Here is a 20,378-nt window from a genome sequence, read left to right as displayed (position 1 = left end):
GCTGCCAGCCATTGATGCTGTTGGCCATGAGAGACCTATTGTCCCCTCATTTTCTCTCCTCTCATGTGATCCGCACAGACGACACAACATACATTGCTCGACACCGCTGTCACCGGGAGGGTGGAGTTGACGAAGGGAGTTAGGGCAACCTCTGTCTCTCGCTTGTGGATTCGAGCAGAGCAACGATGATTCCATCAGGAAGATCCATCACCTCCTTCTCTTCATTGGATTTTGATTCATGTTTGTCGTCGGCGTAGATCTGCTGCCGATCCCTTGAGTGGGACGGACTGCCATCCCTTTTTGCTGATTTTTCGATCTTCCCTTTCGACTATCAGTTCTTTTGCCGCCAATCCCAAAAGCTGCCGAATGTTGGTCTTTGTTAGAGAGGGGGTTGTCAGCACGGAATTAGGGTAAGGTATGTTTGGTTTTGGGTTTGTAGAGATCTGATTTCTAATTCTTGTCGATTGATCTGACCCTGCTCCCAGTAGCAACTTCGTTGTAGCTTCAGCCATCAATTTCGACGATGAGTTTATCTAGCTATGAAGCATCGGCTACGGTATCAACTCGGTGAGTTTTTAGAATTTATTTATGCTTAGCCTAGTTAGATGGGGGAATGGTTAGGGTTATCTGTGGATTAATTTGTTGTTGATTAGTTGAGTGGTTTGTTGTAGATGATTACATGATCAGTAATCGGGTTCATTAGATTGATATTGTGATGTGTTGGGATGTATTTGGATTCATGATGAGTAGACTTAGTGGTAAATGGATTGTTACATGGATCCATTAAGGAGTTGGTAATAATGAGTTAAACCTAATTCAACAAATGGATTTGGGTGAATCGAGGATAATCGTTCGATTAGGGTTTTCCTAAATTAGTTTGGGTTTCAGAATTAGCTACTTGTTACTTATTTGATTAACTAAACTATACATCATGTGATTTGCAGGACTTTGATTTGAGACAAGCATCTCGAACGTGGGATTCTTTAGCACGATCGACACATAAGACGAGTACTTCTTATCTTGATTCTTTAGTACTTTGACCTTAGTGCATGAGCTAGATATTTGGATAGATGCTGTATTTACCTTGACTCCACTCATATTTTTCATGAGCTTGACACTTGGTTGTTTGATCTTTAAGATGATCGATTCCATATCTATATAGTCTCTCGTTGCCATATATGATATTTAGTAGATACTGGATATCTTGTTTATTTACATTGATTGCTTTATATACATGTACTATGTTAAATATGTTGATTATACTATGGCATAGTTGTTTGCTATATCTATGGTGATGATTATTTGCATCTTGCTCATCATAGCATTTCATGTATGTCGACGACTATGTCTCCCTTATGGTTGAGAGAGTTGTCGGTCATTGCTGCTCACTCAGTCGCTCGGGGTAGTGTTCTTGGAGTGAGTGCAGCTTGTCCTGATGTGCCTAACTCGCTTTACTCAGGAGTAGGGTTAGCTGGAGTTGCGAGCAGAAAATACCCCATTGCTATGTAGTTAGATAAATACTCAGCAAACTATCCACTCGCACCACTCATGAGTAGTAGTTGTTGGTAGTGTATACAGTTGTCATTGTCCCGACCTCTTGACTATAGGGAGGTCGTGGTAGCTGAGGGATAGGTGAGAGTGACCATGCCATGCATATGCATATGATATATGATTGCATATGCTTTTGATTGATTATATCCATATGTTTGTGATATGTTTACATATAGTTGAGATATGTCTCTTGCATGTACTTGACATTGACATGCTTATTAGTAACTAGGTAGGCTATATATGATGCTTTAGTAGATATGATCAGTTTTGTTGTAGATTCACTCATGCTCTTGCAGTTATTAGGTGCTCGACACATCGTTCAGATATGGACATTTATTATGACATTATTGTTATGCTTGTTGATTATTACCTATGAGACTGTATACCTTTGAGTCTCTAGATATATTATGTTCATGCACTATTTGTCTATTACCCGCTGAGTCATTAGCACTCACCACCCCTTATACTATTTCTTCTTTCGCCAAGGAGCAGGTAGAGGATTTATGGAGTCGCTTGGAGATCTTATTCTCTAGTCCCATGTCACATCGAGCAACTTCTTCGTTATTGTTTCCACTCGTATCATTTGTGTAACACCCATAAATTTCCTTTATTTGTACAAAGCGTAAAAAGAAATAGAAGAAGAGAAAAGGAATAAAAATATATGCATAAATGGCCCGAGCTAGGATTTGAACCTGAGACATCTTGCTTGAAATTTGTTTAAGTAGCCATTAGGTGGTGGTAAAGCATCACATGAGCAATATGAAACAATTCCTTATATATGGATTATGTGCAAAGAGACGCTCCAATTTCCATTTAGTATAAAAGGGGTTGGATGAGATCAAACACCTAATCTTCCGCCTCCTTTTTCCTCTCTAGCCGAATCCTCTTCTCCCTCCCTTCAAGTATTGGCCAAGGAAACCTAGGGCTCCAAATTTTAAAGCTTTTAAAGGAGGGAATCTAAGGGAGAGTTTCTCCCAAGGAGGTAGGATGCAAAAGGAGGGCGACTCGGAGATTAAGGCACACGAGGGAGGATTTTGGGGTCTACCTTGCACCTTATAATCGTAAGATCTAGCGAAAGGATGTAAGTATCTCTCACCTGCAGTATGAGTAGCTTCGTTAATACATGTTATGATATGTTTTAAACGTGTTGCATGTTAAGGGAGATAGACGCTATGATATATAAGATGCCCATAAAGTTTTGGGATTAAGAGTATGCTTAGATCATCTTTGTTTGCTTCCCATTAAGTTTTGAGACTAAGAAGTATAATCAAGTGCCTAAAGTGCTTCCCTATAAGTACGGGGTAATTAAGCGCACATAAGCTGTTTGGTTAAATGCCAAGCAAGTGCAAGTATAAGAAATTATTAGTTAAAAGGAAGTATTTTACTTTAAAAAGGCATGTACTGGACACAAGGTCCTTGGGTGGGCTCCTAGATCGCCCCTAGGCTCCTAGACCGCCTAGTAGTACCTTAATGGGTTCAAGATCAGCTATCTCGAATCTTATTAAGAATGCGCGCAAAATGGTACAATGTCGGGTCCAAGAAAATGAGTATTATTTTCACTATTATGTAATATAAAGTTTTGAACTTCATGGTTTGTCTTAGTGGAAGTTTTCTAAGTTGAGAATTGAGTTATGTAGTGCAGTAGTGATAAACTCAATAATATTCCAAGATGACTATTTTATTTCATTACTAGCATGGGTTTCGTGTTGATGGTTTGCATGACAAACTGGTTTGAAAATACATGTCATGTGCATATTTTTGAAGTACAATTTTAGTGTGAACTACTAGCAAAAGCATGGTTACAATGTTGCATTTTTCTTTAAGCAGTTTAAAAAGCATGTTTTCTTTTAATGTCTCATTTTGTGAGTAGATGGTACTTACTAAGCATCCGCTTATAGATTGCATTTCCTTATACTGCAGATCGTGACCCTTATGATTCCACACGGCCGCGTCTCTCCTTCTCTCGGCCGAAGTGACACGGCCATGTGGGTTCACACGACCGTGCCCCTTTCATCCTCTACTAAGGGTCACGATCGTGCGACCCTCACATGACCGTGCCCTGTGTCAGTTGGGAGTGCAATAGCTATCAGGGACACACGACCCAGACTCACCAGAAGCTTCATACTCCTTTCGACCCTACGTGGCTGTAAGTCATGCTCTACCAGTCATAACAAGTTAGAATAGATTTAAGGACTAAGCAGCATGTAACAGGTAAGAATGTCGAAAAAAATTAGATGTACGAGGAAAGAGTAACGTTTGTCCTGTAGCTTAAGGGTATGAGTAAGGGCGGGCGTTACAATTTGTTTTGGACTTGTACATGTAATATGTATCTTCTGTTGGAGTTTAGCCTTATGGCTTCGTGTTTTTGTTTGATGTTGTTGTGTCAAGCCTGGTCGGCACCGTTGTGTCAAGCCTTTTCATTTTCTTCTTGGCCGAAACTTACAAGGCTTATTCCTAGGTTTTTAAACAACATAAATCATGAATAACATCTTAATAGCATCACATAACTTATTAGGTATCATGAGAGAAAGCATAAACAAATCTAATTGGAGCTTAATTTTCTTAGGCCTTTTCATTTTCTTCTTGGCCGAAACTTACAAGGCTTATTCCTAGGGTTTTAAGCAACATAAATCATGAATAACATCTTAATCATATTACCTAACTATTTAGGCATTATAAGAAAATACATAAGCAAACCTAAATGAAGTTTAAACTTTCCTAAGCCCTTTATCTCTTCTTGGCTGAAACTTCAAAGCATGATTTCTAGGTTTTTAAGCAACATAAATCATGAATAATATCTTAATAACATCACCTAACTTATTGGGCATCATAAGAAATACATAAACAAACCTAAATGGAGTTTAAACTTTCCTAGGCCCTTTATCTCTTCTTGGCCAAAACTTCAAAGCATGATTTCTAGGTTTTTAAGCAACATAAATCATGAATAACATCTTAATAACATCACCCAACTTATTAGGCATCATAAGAAAATACATAAGAAACCCTAAATGGAGTTTAAACTTTCCTAAGCCCTTTATCTCTTCTTGGCCGAAACTTCAAAGCATGATTTCTAGATTCTTAAGTCACATCAAACATGGAAAACACTCGTAAACTACTTGTACTGCAGGTGAAGGAGATACTTACATCCTCTTGTTTGGTTTACTAAGAGAATACCCTTGGTGGAGAAGAAGAAGAAGACCCTTTTCGCTTCTAGAATTCTCTTTCCCTTATTTTTGCTTGTAATGAGAAGTATGTTTCAGGAACTTCCCTTTGTGAAGTTTCCTTAGGAAAAAAACCCTTAGCTTGAATTCGGCAATGGGAGAGAGGAACTTGAAGTTTCGGTGGAGGAAGAAGAAGAAGAAGAAGAAGAAAGGAAAAATCAAATTCCCTTGCCCTTTTCTTCCTTCTTATTCTACATGAAAAGGAAGAAGAAAGAATGAACTTTTCTTTCTCTTACCTTTTTATTTCCATTTATTTCTAAAAAAAGAAGAAGTAAAAATGAATTTTTTCCATTCTAAGTAGAGGGAGAAAGAAAAGATAAACTTTTCTTCTAAGCGGAAGGTGTCTCTTCACCCTCCCTACCCTTAACTACAACTTCCCTTTCCTTCCTAACAATACTTTCTCTTGGGCTATTGGTTATTTCATTCTACTTAAAGCTTTGTCACCTACTAAAAAGTTCAAGGTTCGAACCTTGGCCATGCTTCTTTTTGGTTCTATTTTCTTTCTTTTTTTTTCTTTTTTAGAAGGAACCCGCATAAAACTCATTCTTATCATGCAAAAACTACATAAAATTTACTATAGACTTTATGGGTGTTACAATCCCCCATACCTTATAAAAAGTTCGCCCTCGAACTTAGAATAACTCTGGGTATCTTTGTTTCATATCGTAACACATAATTTCCCTTCCTAGGGTTGGGACAATGCCGATAGCGACATTAAGGTGGCACAGGACTTCTTGCTGAGTGCATCGGCCACTTTGTTCGCTTTTCCCGGATGGTGAAAGATCTCGCAGTCATAGTCCTTGACTAACTCGAGTCATCTGCGTTGTCTCATGTTTAGGTCTTTCTGTGTGAAGAAGTATTACAGACTCTGGTGATCTGTATAAATCTTGCACTGAGCTCCATATAGATAATGCCTCCATATTTTGAGAGCAAAAACCACGGCTGCTAGCTCTAGATCGTGGGTGGGGTAATTTCTTTCATGTTCTTTGAGTTTCCTAGAGGCGTAGGCAATGACCTTGCCGTTCTGCATGAGTACAACTCCAAGTCCTAACTTGGATGCGTCGCTGTACATATCGAAACTTTTGTTACTTTCCGGAAGAGTGAGGATTGGAGCACTAGTCAGTCTCCTTTTTAATTCTGTGAAACTCTTCTCGTAGTCGTATGTCCATTCGTACTTCTTGTTCTTCCTAGTGAGAGCTGTCATAGGGGCTGCAATTCTAGAGAAATCCTCTACGAACTTCTTGTAATAGCCTGCTAGCCCGAGAAAACTCCTGATCTCACTGGCATTCTTTGGCCTGGTCCAGTTACTCACAGCCTCAATCTTTATGGTGTTAGAGTGTATACTAAAAGCCTAGCTTTTGGTATAAACATTTATAAGAATCACATTGGTCAAATGTCTAAATTTATGATAAATGTAGTTGCTCAATTAATTTATATTATAGATAACATGGTGTGTGGTGTCACATACAGAAGATCATGTTATCGGTTCCTTATAAATTATAAATAGTAGCTCACGACCAAGATGGAAAGGAATAAACCATTGGAAGGTCGTAGTGTAATTAGGTATTAGTTTATCTTAACTATATAATTACACTAGTACACTTAGAGTGTATTGAGTAGGACCATTTGAGGTCGTTCCTTTTATACTGACTTTATAAAAGAACAAAGACCTCAGTTATTATGGAAGTGTGTGTTCTTAATCCTAATATAATAACAAGCACATATATTTGATATTTATTTCTTTAATTTATCAATGGGTGAGATTTAGTTCGATAAATCAATAAGCCCGATAAGTTGGGAAATGATATCACTTATAGTGTGTGTTGTTGATTATAGAAGGAAACTGTGTCCTAGTGATCTAGGTTGAGAATGTCCCCAAGAGGAGCTCATAAGGATTGTCATGTTAAACCCTGCAGGTGGACTTAGTCCGACATGACGATGAAGTTGAGTGGTACTACTCTTGGAGCTAGATATTAATTAAGCGAGTTGTTAGTAACTTACTTAATTAGTGGACATTTGTTATCTTAAACACAGGGAGACTAACACACTCATAATAAGAAGGAGCCCAAAATGTAATTTGGGATTGGTGCGGTAGTTCAATAATAGTTCTTTAGTGGAATGAATTATTATTGATGAAATTAAGTTGTGTGTTCGGGGCGAACACGGGATGCTTAATTTCATCGGGAGACCAAAACCAATTCCTCCTCTCGGTCCCTATCGTAGCCTCTAGTATATAGAGATTTATACCCACCGCATACCCACCTTCTTACCCATCCAATGGGGCCGGCCAAACTAGCTTGGAACCCAAGCTAAGGCCGGCCAAGACCAAGTGGATGAGCCAAAGCTTGTCCCAAACTTAGGTGGCGGCCACTAGAATATTAAAAGGATTTTTATTAAAATTATTTCTTATGTGGATATCATGATTTTAAAAGAAAGTTTAAAAATTAAAATTTCCTTTTATAGTTTTCTACAAAGATTAAGAGAAGAGATTAATCTCTTTCCTTATTTATAGTTTAAAAGGATGGTTTTAATTTTTGGTAAAACTTTCCTTATTTGTAAATCATCTACATGTTTAAAGAGAGTTTAAAATTTGAAATCTTTCCTTATTTGTTGATTAAAGGAGGATTTTAAATTTTAAGAAAACTTTCCTTTTAACCATGTTCATGATTTAAAGAAAGTTTAAAATTAATAATTCTCTTTTATTAGTTTCTACAGATTGAGAAAAGATTTGATATCTTTCCTTATTTGTAGATTAAAGAGATTTTAATTTTAGAGATAACTTTCTTTTATCCACATGTTTAAAGAAAGATTTTAATTTATTAAATTTCCTTTTATAAACCAATCATGAAGGGATAAAATTATTGAGAAATTTTATAAATTTCCGAAGCAAATAAGGAAGTTTTAATTGGTGTTTAAAATTTTATTTGCTTGGAGATTTCTTGGTGCGGCCGGCCATTGCAAAATTGAAAAGAAAAATTGTTTTTAATTAAATAAATTTTCCTTTTCAATGGCAAATGAATTAAGGAAGTTTTTATTAAATTTTCCTTATTTGCCAAGACCAAGGATTATAAAAGAGGGGGTAGAAGAGGCTTCAAGGCGAACAACTCTATTATTTTTCTCCCTCTTTTCTTCCTTGGGTGTGGCCGGCCCTTTCTTTCCTCTCCTCTCCTTTGTGTGGCCGAAACCTTCTCATGGTGGAGATAGCTTTGGTGGCCGGAACTAAGAAGGAGAAGAAGGAGAGAAAAGAAGCCTCTTTTCTAGCATCCCTTGGAGCATGGTGGTGGTGGCCGAACCTCTTCATCCTAGGAGAAGTTTTGATGGCCGAAACTTGTAAGGAATAAGAAGGTGCTAGGTGGTTCTCATCTCGGAAGATCGTTGCCCACACAACGTCCGAGGTTAGAAGAGGAATACGGTAGAAGATCAAGAGGTTTTTCTAAAAGGTATAACTAGTATTTTTTCTTTCCGCATCATACTAATTATTTTTGGAAATAATACTAAATACAAGAGGCATACGATTCTAGAGTTTCGAATTTATTTTCGATATAGTGTTCTTTTGTTTTTCTTTTCCTTGTGATTTGATTATTCTTTTCGGTTAACCTAAAGTTATTTTAGGAAATTAAATATTAACTTTCCATAAAAGGTTTTGTCTAGTCGGTGGTGGTTGCTCCCATATCCAAGAAGGTCATGTGCCTCGCCACGTCAGTACTGAGAACCAATTATAGAAATTAATATTTAATGGAATTAATAACTTAAGGTGACTTGGGTCGAACGTGTTAAGTTCCGCAAGAGATCCAAGTCAAAACCTAAAAGAACAAATAGATTAAGTTTTGGATCAAACGTGTTAAGTTCCGCAGGCGATCCAAAATTTAATTTAAAAGAACACATGGTAGCTAGAAAAAGGTTCAGACCTTTGTACAAAATTTTTGTACAGTGGAACTTCTAGGTTTTCTGAGTAGCAACCAACATATGGGGTCTACCATTACTCCATCCTTGGAGATAATATGACCTAAGGATGATACTCGATTGAGCCAGAACTCACATTTGGAGAATTTCGCATACAGCTGCTTCTCCCGAAGAATCTGCAATACAATGTTCAGGTGTTCAGCATGCTCTACTTGAGTTCTCGAATAGATGAGAATATCATCGATGAAGACGATCACAAATTTATCGAGGAATACCGAGAATACCCGATTCATCAGGTTTATAAACATAGCAGGAGCATTCGTCACTCCGAAGGGCATAACTACGAACTCATAGTGTCCGTATCTTGTTCGGAAAGCCGTCTTCGGTATATCATCCTGTTTCACTTTTACTTGATGATAGCCAGACCTCAGGTCAATCTTAGAGAAGACGGTGACACCTTTTAACTGGTCAAACAGGTCGTCAATTTGTGGTAGAGGATACCTATTCTTGATCGTCACCTTATTTAGCGCTCGGTAGTCTATACACATTCGCATAGACCCATCTTTCTTCTTCACGAATAGTACTGGAGCTCCTCATGGAGAATGACTAGGGCGGATAAGTCCCTTGTCGAGTAACTCTCGTAGCTGTCCCTGAAGTTCCTTCAATTTAGTCGGCGCCATACGGTAAGGTGCTTTAAAGATCGATTTAGTACCAGGAATCAATTCGATATCAAATTCAATTTCTCTATCGGGGGCTAACCCTGGTAGTTCATCAAGGAATACCTCTGGGTAGTTGTAGACAATTCTGACATCATCCAGCTTCTGGTTCTATTCTTGGCTGATATCGACAACATGTGCTAGAAACCCAGTGCATCCGCTGTCTAACATCTTTTGTGCCCTTAAGGCTGATAAGAATTTCTTAGTTCCTTCCCTTGGTTCTCCAATAAATTCAAACATCGGTTCTGCCTCCGACCGGAAAACCACATTTCTTTTATAGCACTTGATCGAAGCACCGTACTTGCTCAGAAAATCCATGCCCAATATAATGTCATAATCCCACATGTTGAGCACTATCAGATTACAATAGAGCTCTCTGTCTGCGATTTTGATAGGAGCGGCTCGCAGCATATGGGTAGATGACATCACTTCTCCCGAGGGCAGGGTCGTTAAGAATTTGCAATCTAAGGCTTGTGGTGACATGTCTATCTTCTTTGTGAAAGGCGTGGAGACGAACGAGTGTGTTGCCCCAGTATCAAATAATACAGTAGCATGCTGACTGAAAATAAATATCTGACCTGTGACAACCGTAGAAGCATTCGCCACGTCATCCTTGGTGAGGGAGAAAATCTTGGCATTTGTCATAACTTGCTGGGCTTCCAATCTCCCTTGGCTTATTTGAGTACCTTCTATCGCAGCTTGCATCTGGTGTACCTGTGAGGGAGCACCCCGGTTCTGAATATACTGCTGAGGAGGTGCCTGAACCTGGGTAGGGCAGTCTCTGGCTCTATGCCCTTCTAGTCCGCAGTTGTAGCACTTGTTCGTACCCTTACGACATACTCCTGGATGCTTCTTTCCACATGTGGTACACTGAGGGTACATGGACTGTTTGTTCGCTGGACCACCCTTAGAGTTATTCCATTACTTTCTCTTACCATTGTGGTTTCCTTTCCAGCTGGTTTTGGTACTTTGAGATTTCTATCCTCTCGACTGGGCTTGACTCTTGCTTTCGTTCAGCGCCTTCAGATAGTGTTCGGTGATCAGGGCACTGCTGAACAGCTCTTCTGCGGTCTGCAGTCTATTAACCCCGGCGGCCACAATCAGAGCTATTTCAGGTTTGAGCATCTTCAGCATGAGTCTGACCCGTTCCATTTCTGTACTGACCAACTCTGGGCATAAGCGTGCTAGTCGGTTGAATCTTTTCACGGCTTCATTAACTGATAGGTCACCTTGCTGGAACTCGGTGAACTCGTCATAGTGCTTGTTTGTCACACACATATGGAAGAATTCTTTGAAAAATTCAGCTTCAAAATCCGTCCATCTCATTTGGTTCACTTGCCTCTTTGCTTTAACCCGGTCCCACCACATTCTGGCATCTCCCGTAAGGCAGAATGATGCACACTTGACCTTTTCATGTTTGGGCCAGTCCAGTAGCTCTACTATGCTTTCTACAGTCTTGAATCAGGCTTGGGCGTCCCATGGTTCACAAGTACCAGAGAAGTTTTCCGGCTTCAGCCTCTGCCACTGAATTAGATATGCCTCTTGACAAACTACTAGGGCTGGGCCTATGGGTGGTACTGGTGCAGCTGTAGGTACGACTGGCATCGTATTCTGGTTCACTGGTGCGGTGGTAGGGTTCCCCTGCTGATTCATCAGAGCATTAATTACTTGCTGCTGTTCTATAATCTGACGCTGGAGTTCAGTAACTACATGCATCAGATCAGGTGGGGGTACTGTCTCATCGACTCGGTTATTGCGTCTCCTAGCCATGCTTATCTTCATATATGACAACAAACTAGCATAAGTTATCATCATTCCTAACAAGGCTAGCATAAGATTATTATCATTCCTACTTACATTCATGCATACTTAGACTAAAAACATTTCTTTATCATACATAAAGAAATAAAGTAGGCATAGAAGTTCTTACTTGGAGCGGCAGGATGAAGGCTTGAAGTGTGTGTAGTGGAAAGGCAGATCTGCTCTGATACCAAATTGTAACGCCCGCCCTTCCTCTTGCCCTGGCACGGCAAGGATGGCGCTACGCGAACATACATACATGCATATGAAATCATTGCAGCGGAAGAAATTTTTTTAATAATTTAATCATATAAACAAAACATGTGAACATGCTAGCATTCAGGCATATAAAATTTTATTTTTTCTATCTATTACTTGAAACATGATACATGCTTGTTTAACTAGATCGTAAAGCTTACTAAATAAGGGGAAAACTAAACATGTATATTGTTCTCTAGAGTTCATGATAACTAACAATTCTCTAATTAAACAAGTACTTAACATTTCAAGATTTCATGGAACAGAAGAGAGTATAAGTTCACATTAAGCATTCAACCATCCAAACAAGTTCAAGATAATATCAAGTAGCAACCATCAAAAAGTATCAAATAGGAAAAATAAGTTAACATGCAAAACTTAGAATATGCATAAGTCCTGAAACACAAAACAGATCTCTTCCACCATGCCACTGCCACACACATCTTTGCCCTTCCTACTGCTCCCTTTAGTTTAGCCATGCTTTACCCTTCTCTGCAGTACAAGGAAAATAAAACTATAAGCACATAGGCTTAGTAAGATTCTTTCCTACTCACAAAAGTCATAAATCATAAATTAAACATGGAGTAGTGATATATTCATTTAACCACATCTAGATTTCACCTTTCATGTTAGCATGAGGTAGTTGTTAGGATCGTTCGTACTCGGCTAGAGAGGGGGGTGTGAATAGCCGACCCCAATCTTTCGCGTTTCTTCCTACGATTAGGTTAGTGCAGCGGAAATACAACGTAGAAAGAAAACAGGAGAAGAAAGACAAACCATATAACGAGGTTCGGAGATGAACTCCTACTCCTCGGCGTGTCCGTAAGGTGGACGAAGCCTACCAATCCGTCGGTGGATGAGTCCCCGGAAACCCGGCTAATAGATACTCCTTGTGGGTGGAGAAACCTCGCCACAATAACTCGCAACAGCAAGATAGAATACAAGGAATACAAGAAGTAAATACAATGAATGTAACAATACAAGCTTGCCTTCTTGTCGTCGACTGAAGTCCTGGAAGCAACAACTTCACGGACGAATGCCAACAAGCGACTCGGTGAAAGAAGCTCAGCAGCGGTTGAGCTCAACAAAGCTCGGACCAGAAGAAGCAAGCAGCAGAACAGAAGTTCTAAGGAGGAAAAGAAAGAGTATCTTGCCGCAGAAGATGCCCTCGTTTCCTTATACTGCGAAGAAAAGCAGTGAAGAAACTAGCCGTTGCGTCTGGCGGCTAGAACCTGATCGATGCGTGGACCGATCGAGCCTTATCTGATCGATGCGGTCCGGATCCGATCGGGAACTCGCTACCATTCCGTCCTGATCGGTCCATGGGCCGATCAGACCTCTGATCGGTCCACGGACGGACCGATCGAGGGGACTCGATGCAGCAGGCTTCTCTTCTCCGCTGGTTTGCCACGATCTCCTCCCGATCGATCTCCGGACCGATCAAATAACCATCGATAGCATCTTGATCGATCAGCGATCGGTCACGGACCGATCGGATGAGCCATGTATCATTGGATCGATCTGCGGCCCGATCCAAACTTCGACCCTAAACCTAAGGCTTCCACACCAACATCCGGTCAACCTTGACTGTTGGTACATCATGCCTAGCATCCGGTCACTCCCTTGACATGCTAGCACTCCCGCTAAGTGTCCGGTCAATCCCTTTGACCCACTTAGACTTTTCCACACAAGATGTCCGATCATCCCCGATCCATCTGGATTTTCCTCTTCGTGCCAAGTATCCGATCACTCCCTTGACCTACTTGGACTTTCCAACACAAGTCGATCATCCACGATCCATCTGGATTTTCCTTGCCAGGTTTACTCACGGGACTTTCACCTAGCTTCACTCACTAGGGTTTTCCTGCTGCCTAGATTCTCTCACCTCTGCCTGGCTTCACTCAGGACTTTCCAACTGTCTAACATCCAGTTAGGACTTTCCCACTGCCCTTCACTCACGGGACTTTCACCGCCTAACATCCGTTAGGACTTTCCCCCGCTGGCTTCACTCACGGGACTTTCCACCTGCCTAACATCCAGTTAGGACTTTTCACTGCCTAACATCCAGTTAGGACTTTTCCTCGTGCCAACTCCTTGGACTTCTCCGTGCCAAGTCTCTATACTTGGACTTTTCCAGTGCCAAGTCTCCATACTTGGACTTTTCCCGTGCCAAGTCTCCACACTTGGACTTTTCGCGTGCCAAGCTCCCTGCTTGGACTTTTCCAGTGCCAAGTTCCCTGCTTGGACTTTTCCGTTGCCAAGTCTCCGTACTTGGACTTTTCCAGTGCCAAGTCTCCATACTTGGACTTTTCGCGTGCCATCCCGAATCAGGTCAACCAGGTCAACCTTGACCTAAGGTTGCACCTACAATCTCCCAAACACCTATTCTTGTCAAACATCAAGAATACAACTCTCTTTTCGTCAAACATCGTCAAACATCAAAACACAACTCGAGTCAGGTCAACTCGAGTCAGGTCAACCAAGTCAACCTTGACCTAAGGTTGCACCAACAATCTCCCCCTTTTTGATGTTTGACAAAATTCATAATCAAGTTAGGTTAAACCGATAACCTAACTTAGGTTTTCCAATTCCAATGTTCTCTCTGAACATTCTCCGGGCATTCTCCCATTCTCCCCCTTGGGACATCTCTCCCCCTTTTTGACACACATCAAAAAGAGGGACTCAAGGTCAAGAGTTTCTTCCCAATGAAAGTCTCATACCTTTCATTGAAACCCTTAATTTCCCCCTTGATACTAAACACAACAATCAACTTAGTGACAATCTCATATCACTAATCCTCAAAAAGTCTTAAGGAGTAAAAACTCCCCCTAAAAGTCAACTCCCCCTTGACAATTAGGTAAGACTCCCCCTAAAGGTCAACTCCCCCTTGATCATTGCACCAACAATGTCTTGGAGAGTTTCAAACCTTTAGAAACCCGAAACTCAACTCCCAAAAACTGAAATTTCAGACACCGGCTGAAAATCAGAAATTCGGCACGGACTGATCGGTCCCCAGACCGATCAGGAACCCATCCAGCCTTCCCTGGATCGGTCCAGTGACCGATCCAGCCTTGGATCAGGCGGTTTCTGATTTCTTCTCTCCCGAAATTCAGAAACTCACAACAAATTCCAGAAAATTCGAAAAATTGTGAAATTTTGAGGATACATTCCTCATACCATATACTATCAAGGAAAAATAGTTTTCTATGAAAATAACTTCCATTTTTCAATCTTGATACAAAGTTCAAAAACTTTGAAATAGTTCAAGTTTAACTCAACTTTGTATCACAATGTTCAATGATGAATGCAATCACTAAGATGGCTTCATCAAGGTTTTCCAAATCAATTTCAAAATGATTTTAAACCTTTTAATTTAGGACCATAATTTTAGGGCTAAATGTACATGACTTGTACACAAGCTTTCCCTATGATCCTCCATTTCTTGAATTAGGCTCATCTAGGTATAAGAACTATGCACCTTGATCCTAATTCATAATCCTAATATCTCACACACATCTAAAGTGTATCAAACACATCCATGACAATTTTGATGTGAGATATGAGTTTAGGTATCTTAGACTAAGGTCTCATGCATTTTCTAAACACAAATTTGATCTCAATATCAAAATGTGTTTTTCATCCTTAAATCAATTCAATTGATTATTAATGCAAGAGATGATGACATGACATAAAATGGTATCATAAATGAAAACATGTGCCAATGTTATGATGTCATGGCATAAAGTTTGAAACTTAAATAAACATGACATAAAAACTAACCTAAGCATTATCATGACATTTCAAAAGATAAACTTAAATATGATGTCATGACATGTGAGGGCAAATAATCATGGCAATATTTAGCATGAATAAGACATACCTAGATTACCTATCTAAGTATCCTTAGCCTTAGCTAATACTTAAGCTTTAACCCTTGATTGCCCTAATATGCCAAAATCCTAATTTTGACACTTCTTGAACTCTAGATTCATCCATGCCACTTAAAGATCAAATTTATCCTCAAATCTTGGCATGTTTCATTTTTCCTCAAGAGTTCTCTAGATTTTCCCAAATTGTGCCAATTGAAATTAACATCATCATTTTCCATGATGACACATTTTACTCTTCCAAGGAGTAAATATTCCATTTCATTTTCAAAGGTTCCCAAAAACCTTGAAAATGCTCCTTGAGCGTCAATTTCCTCAAAGTTGGGTTAACTACCCTTCTAATCGGAGTTGACACTCTCTAACCTATCTATGGGGTAGAGAAGATGCTCCTAGGAACCCAATACCTATTTGAGCTCATTGGGTTCACTAAATATTCACTAGGGATAACTTCCCTAGCAACCCTCCTAATGACCCTCTTAGGCTTTAAAGCCTTGGTCATTTGGGACTCATCAAGATCAACTCTAGGGGTGACTCCCCTTGTGACCTTGGTGATGGTCTTCCTAGCCCTAAATTTTGTTCCATAATCGAATGGAACATTATGATAAGTGGGCTTGACCACTTGGGACTTAGGTTTGTGACCCAAACCTTTCTTGTCCTTGGACATTGGTTTTTGACCCTTAAACCCTAGAGATGACTTCTCCAAGTTCTTAAGAGCCTTTTCCAAAGTATCAAGTATTGACCTCAAGACTTGATTCTCCTTCTCTAATACCTCAAGTTTTAATTTGTCATTGTTCTTTGAGGCATTCCTAGGCATATGTCTAGTTGATTTGGGATTCCTACCTAGGTTTTCCTTAGCCTTAGATGAGTTAATTCTAGGGTTGGCTTTCCTAGTGTTATCCTTATCTAGGCTTACATGTTTGGCTCCTAAGCACATATATTGATTCCTAAGATTATCATGCTTATCATTCTTGACAATTGCAATAAAACTACTAGCATGAGTCTTATTATTATTGCAAGAATGTGCCTTAAATGTTACCTTAGGGTTTGCCTTAGCTCCCCCTATCGACGTGCTCGGTCTCTTGTCCTTGTGAGATTGCCTCCCCCTCGGACATTGACTCCGATAATGTCCCCTTCGCTTGCATTGAAAGCACACCACGTGCTCTTTGGCTTTGCGTATCGGGACTCCGGCTTTCTTGACCTTTGGCGCCGGTGGAGCCTTCCTAACCCTCTTTGGACACTTACTCTTGTAGTGCCCAAATTCCCTACACTCAAAGCACATTATGTGTAATTTGCTAGAAATTAAAATGCTTGAGTTACCTAGGTTTGAGGATGAATGAACGCTCTCTCCTTCATCCCTTCCGGAGGTAGAAGCTTCTTCTTCTTCTTCCGAACTTGAAGAAGAACTCTCCTCTTCTTCTTTAGATGTTGAGTGGCCCTCAACTTCTAAATCCATTCCTTCATGATGTGAACTCCTTGGCTCACTTGACTCCTCTTCATGACTTGAAGTGGAGTTCTCCTCATGGAACTTTGCCAAGTTATTCCACAATTCCTTGGCGTTGTTGTACCTATCTATCTTGCACAAAACATTATTAGGTAAAGCAAATTCAATAATTTTTGTTACCTCGTCATTGATTTCGGATTGTCGAATTTGCTCTTTCGTCCACTCCTTCTTCTTGATAGGTTTTCCTTCCTCATCCATCGGAGGGGAAAACCCTTCTTGTACACAAAACCAATTTAACATATTAGTCCTAAGAAAATACATCATCCTTACCTTCCAATATGTGAAATTGTCGTGAGACTCGTAGAAGGGTTGAATCGTGACATCTTCTCCATAGAGATCCATCTCTAGCCCGTGCTCCCCCGGGTGTTGATCCGTCGAAGAGCGGTCTCGCTCTGATACCACTTGTTATGATCGTTCGTGTACTCGGCTAGAGGGGGTGTGAATAAGCCGCCCCAGATCTTTCGCGTTTCTTCCTCGATTAGGTTGGTAGTGTAGAAACGTAGAAAAGCGGAAGAAAGACAAACCATATAACGAGGTTGAGATGAACTCCTACTCCTAGGCGTGTGAGTAAGGCAGAAGCCTACCAATCCGTCGGTGGATGAGTCCCGGAAACGGCTAATAGATACTCCTTGTGGGTGGAGAAACTCGCCACAATAACTGGTACAGATAGAATACAAGAATACAAAGTAAATAAATATAAATGAAATGATACAACTTGCCTTCTTGTCGTGTAATCAGTCGAAGCAACCTTCAGACGAATGCCAACGACCGGTAGAAAGAAGCTCGAGCTCGAGTGATGGTCGCTCTGGCTGAAGGCGTGAAACGGAGTTCTAAGGAGGAAAAAGAAAGAGTATCTTTACGGAAGATGCCCTCGTTTCCTTATACACCAGAAGAAAGCAGTGAAGAAACTTCAATAGTGTCCTAGCAGCTACGAACTGTCGGTGCAATGGACGATCGGGGCCATTTTATCTGATGGTCACAGATGAAACTTCTGGCACAGTTGAGTACGACCAGTCCATTGGTGATCAGGAAATCTCTGTTGATTACAGGGCTGGTGAGAACCTCGATCGATGCGATCGAACCTCTTCCTGCTGGTTTTGCAGTCGCCGATGGAGTCTCCAGGAATAGATGGATAACCATCAATGCCTCTTGATGTTGATGATGCGAGCCAAATCTGGATGAATGTCGCCATGCCTTCGGGTGATGCTGCGGCCGATCCAGCTTCGACCCTGAGCTTCCATGGTGTACGTACCATTGGTACATCATCACATCCGGGTCCTCGCTCCAGCTTTGCCCGCTCCGTGAAATAACAGGGTGATCCAGCCCACTTAGACTTTTCCACACAAGATGGCCAAGTCATCCCAGGATGCATCTGGTTTTCGTGCCAAGTATATAGTCACTCCCTTGACCTACTTGGACTTTCCAACACCAGTCACGTCATTAAATCCCTTCACAGTTTTCCCTTGCACAGGTTCACTGCTTTGGGACTTTAACAGCCTCTCAGGGGTTTCCTGCTTTGCCTAACATCCAATTCTGGACTTTCTCCTTTGACTTCACTCTGGGTTTCAATGCCTAACGTCAGTTGGACTTTCCTTGCCTTCCTCTGGAGACTTAGTTGGTTTCCACTCCCGGTTTCATTGCTGTGGGTTGGGACTTGGAAAACCCATCACAGGCTTTCCTTCGATTGGTTTCCACTATTTATTCAATTGGGACTTTCCCTCGTGCAAGCTCCTGGACTTCCCTCGTGCCCAGTCTACATGCTTGGACTTTCGGTCTCAAGTCTCATCACTTCACAGACTTTTCTGTAGTCTCCACACTTGGACTTTGATGTAGCTCACGCGGACTTTTCCAGTGCGAAATTTCTGCTTGGTTTTCAGTTACCGATCTCTAGTACTTGGACTTTTCAGTGCCAATCATGGACTTGCCGCGTAAATAAAGAATCAGGTGTGGTGTGACTGAGTTTTCTAATCTCGAGCACCTATTCTTGTCAAACATCGTCAAACATCAAAACACAACTCGAGTCAGGTCAACTCGAGTCAGGTCAACCAAGTCAACCTTGACCTAAGGTTGCACCAACAGTAGTGTCATATTTATTTAGGCAAATCATAACATAGTATAAGAGAGCATAAGCATAAAGTAGTAGCATGTTCTTCTAGGTATCATAGACATATCTCAAGAGAGCATCTTCCTAAAGCATAATAATCACATAATATGAAATCACATATAGATGCAAGATGTTCTTTTGAAAACATATATTATATAAATACTTAAACATAAATCTCAACATGAGGGCCCGGCATTATACCACATACATGAATTGCGCGCATCCTAAATAAATCCGAGGTAGCTAATCCCGAACCTACTAGGAACACTACAAGAAAAAAGCCTAACAACAACAGTTTTTCACCGTTGTTGTAGCCCCTTTAGAACTGTTGTTAAATACCGTGTTGTTAAAGGGGGTGCCCAAAGACAACATGTTTTAACCGTTGTCTTTGAAGACAAAGACAACAGTTTTACAACGGTAAAAAATCGTTGTCTTTTCCTTCAAAGATAACAGTTTTTCACCGTTGTCTTTTAGTTGTGCCTTTAATAACATGACCTTCAACAACAGTTTTCAACTGCCTACGACAACGATGAAAAACCGTTGTCTTTTTTTCAGATAAAAAATAAAAAAAATAATACACAATTTTCCAATATTATAAATCATTCAAAATATTAAATTTTAAAATAAAATTTAATATACAATTTTCTAACATTTGAAAATAATATCTACAACATTCTAAAGAAATTTCATAAGCAACCAACAAAACGATAACTAACAACACTATTAAAACAAAGGTAGAACAATATAACATGAGATTTTCTGCTTGGATGTCGGTGAAGAGGCGGCACTACAGCTCCTAGTGTTCCTTAACTTATTAAAGTCTCTTCATTTTTTTTAGTTTTTCGGCGTTCTTCCTAGTACTTTTGAGGACACCTACTCAAACAAAGACATATATTACAAATTAAAAATCAAATTGTACACCAGATTCTAATTGCACTACTTAAATGTTACATAACCATAAAAACCATTTGATCTAGTCATCTAACACAAGTGCAAAAAGCGTTATCTATGTAACCTAAATGGTAACCTCTTAAAACAATATGATGGCTCTTAAATTTCTTATGAAGCAAAATTTTCATTCTATGTCACTGCGTACAAAGCTTCTATTATAAACCATGCAAACATTATTTTTCACAGTGATCAAGAAGTGTTAAATTCTAAAAGGGGCAATCTAGTGCAAAGGTTCCCACACACTCCATGTGATGCTGAGGAATAAGTCATACATTAAATTCTAAAAGGGACCATTAAAAGAAAGAATGTCTTAAATAAAAATGAATCCAGAAAGTTACCATATGCTCTGGATTAATCCTTTAAATTTACATTGATCATGAGCTAAATCATAAGAAGAGAAGTGGAGTGGCATGTTACATTAGTTGACTTTCTAATCTTTAGTTTAAGTTTCACCATTTAAAGAAACAAGTCAAATGTAGAAGACAA

The sequence above is a fragment of the Zingiber officinale genome, chromosome 10A (assembly GCF_018446385.1).
Source record: "Zingiber officinale cultivar Zhangliang chromosome 10A, Zo_v1.1, whole genome shotgun sequence".
Taxonomy (NCBI): Eukaryota; Viridiplantae; Streptophyta; class Magnoliopsida; order Zingiberales; family Zingiberaceae; genus Zingiber; species Zingiber officinale.
Note: the sequence above shows the minus strand (reverse complement) of the source record.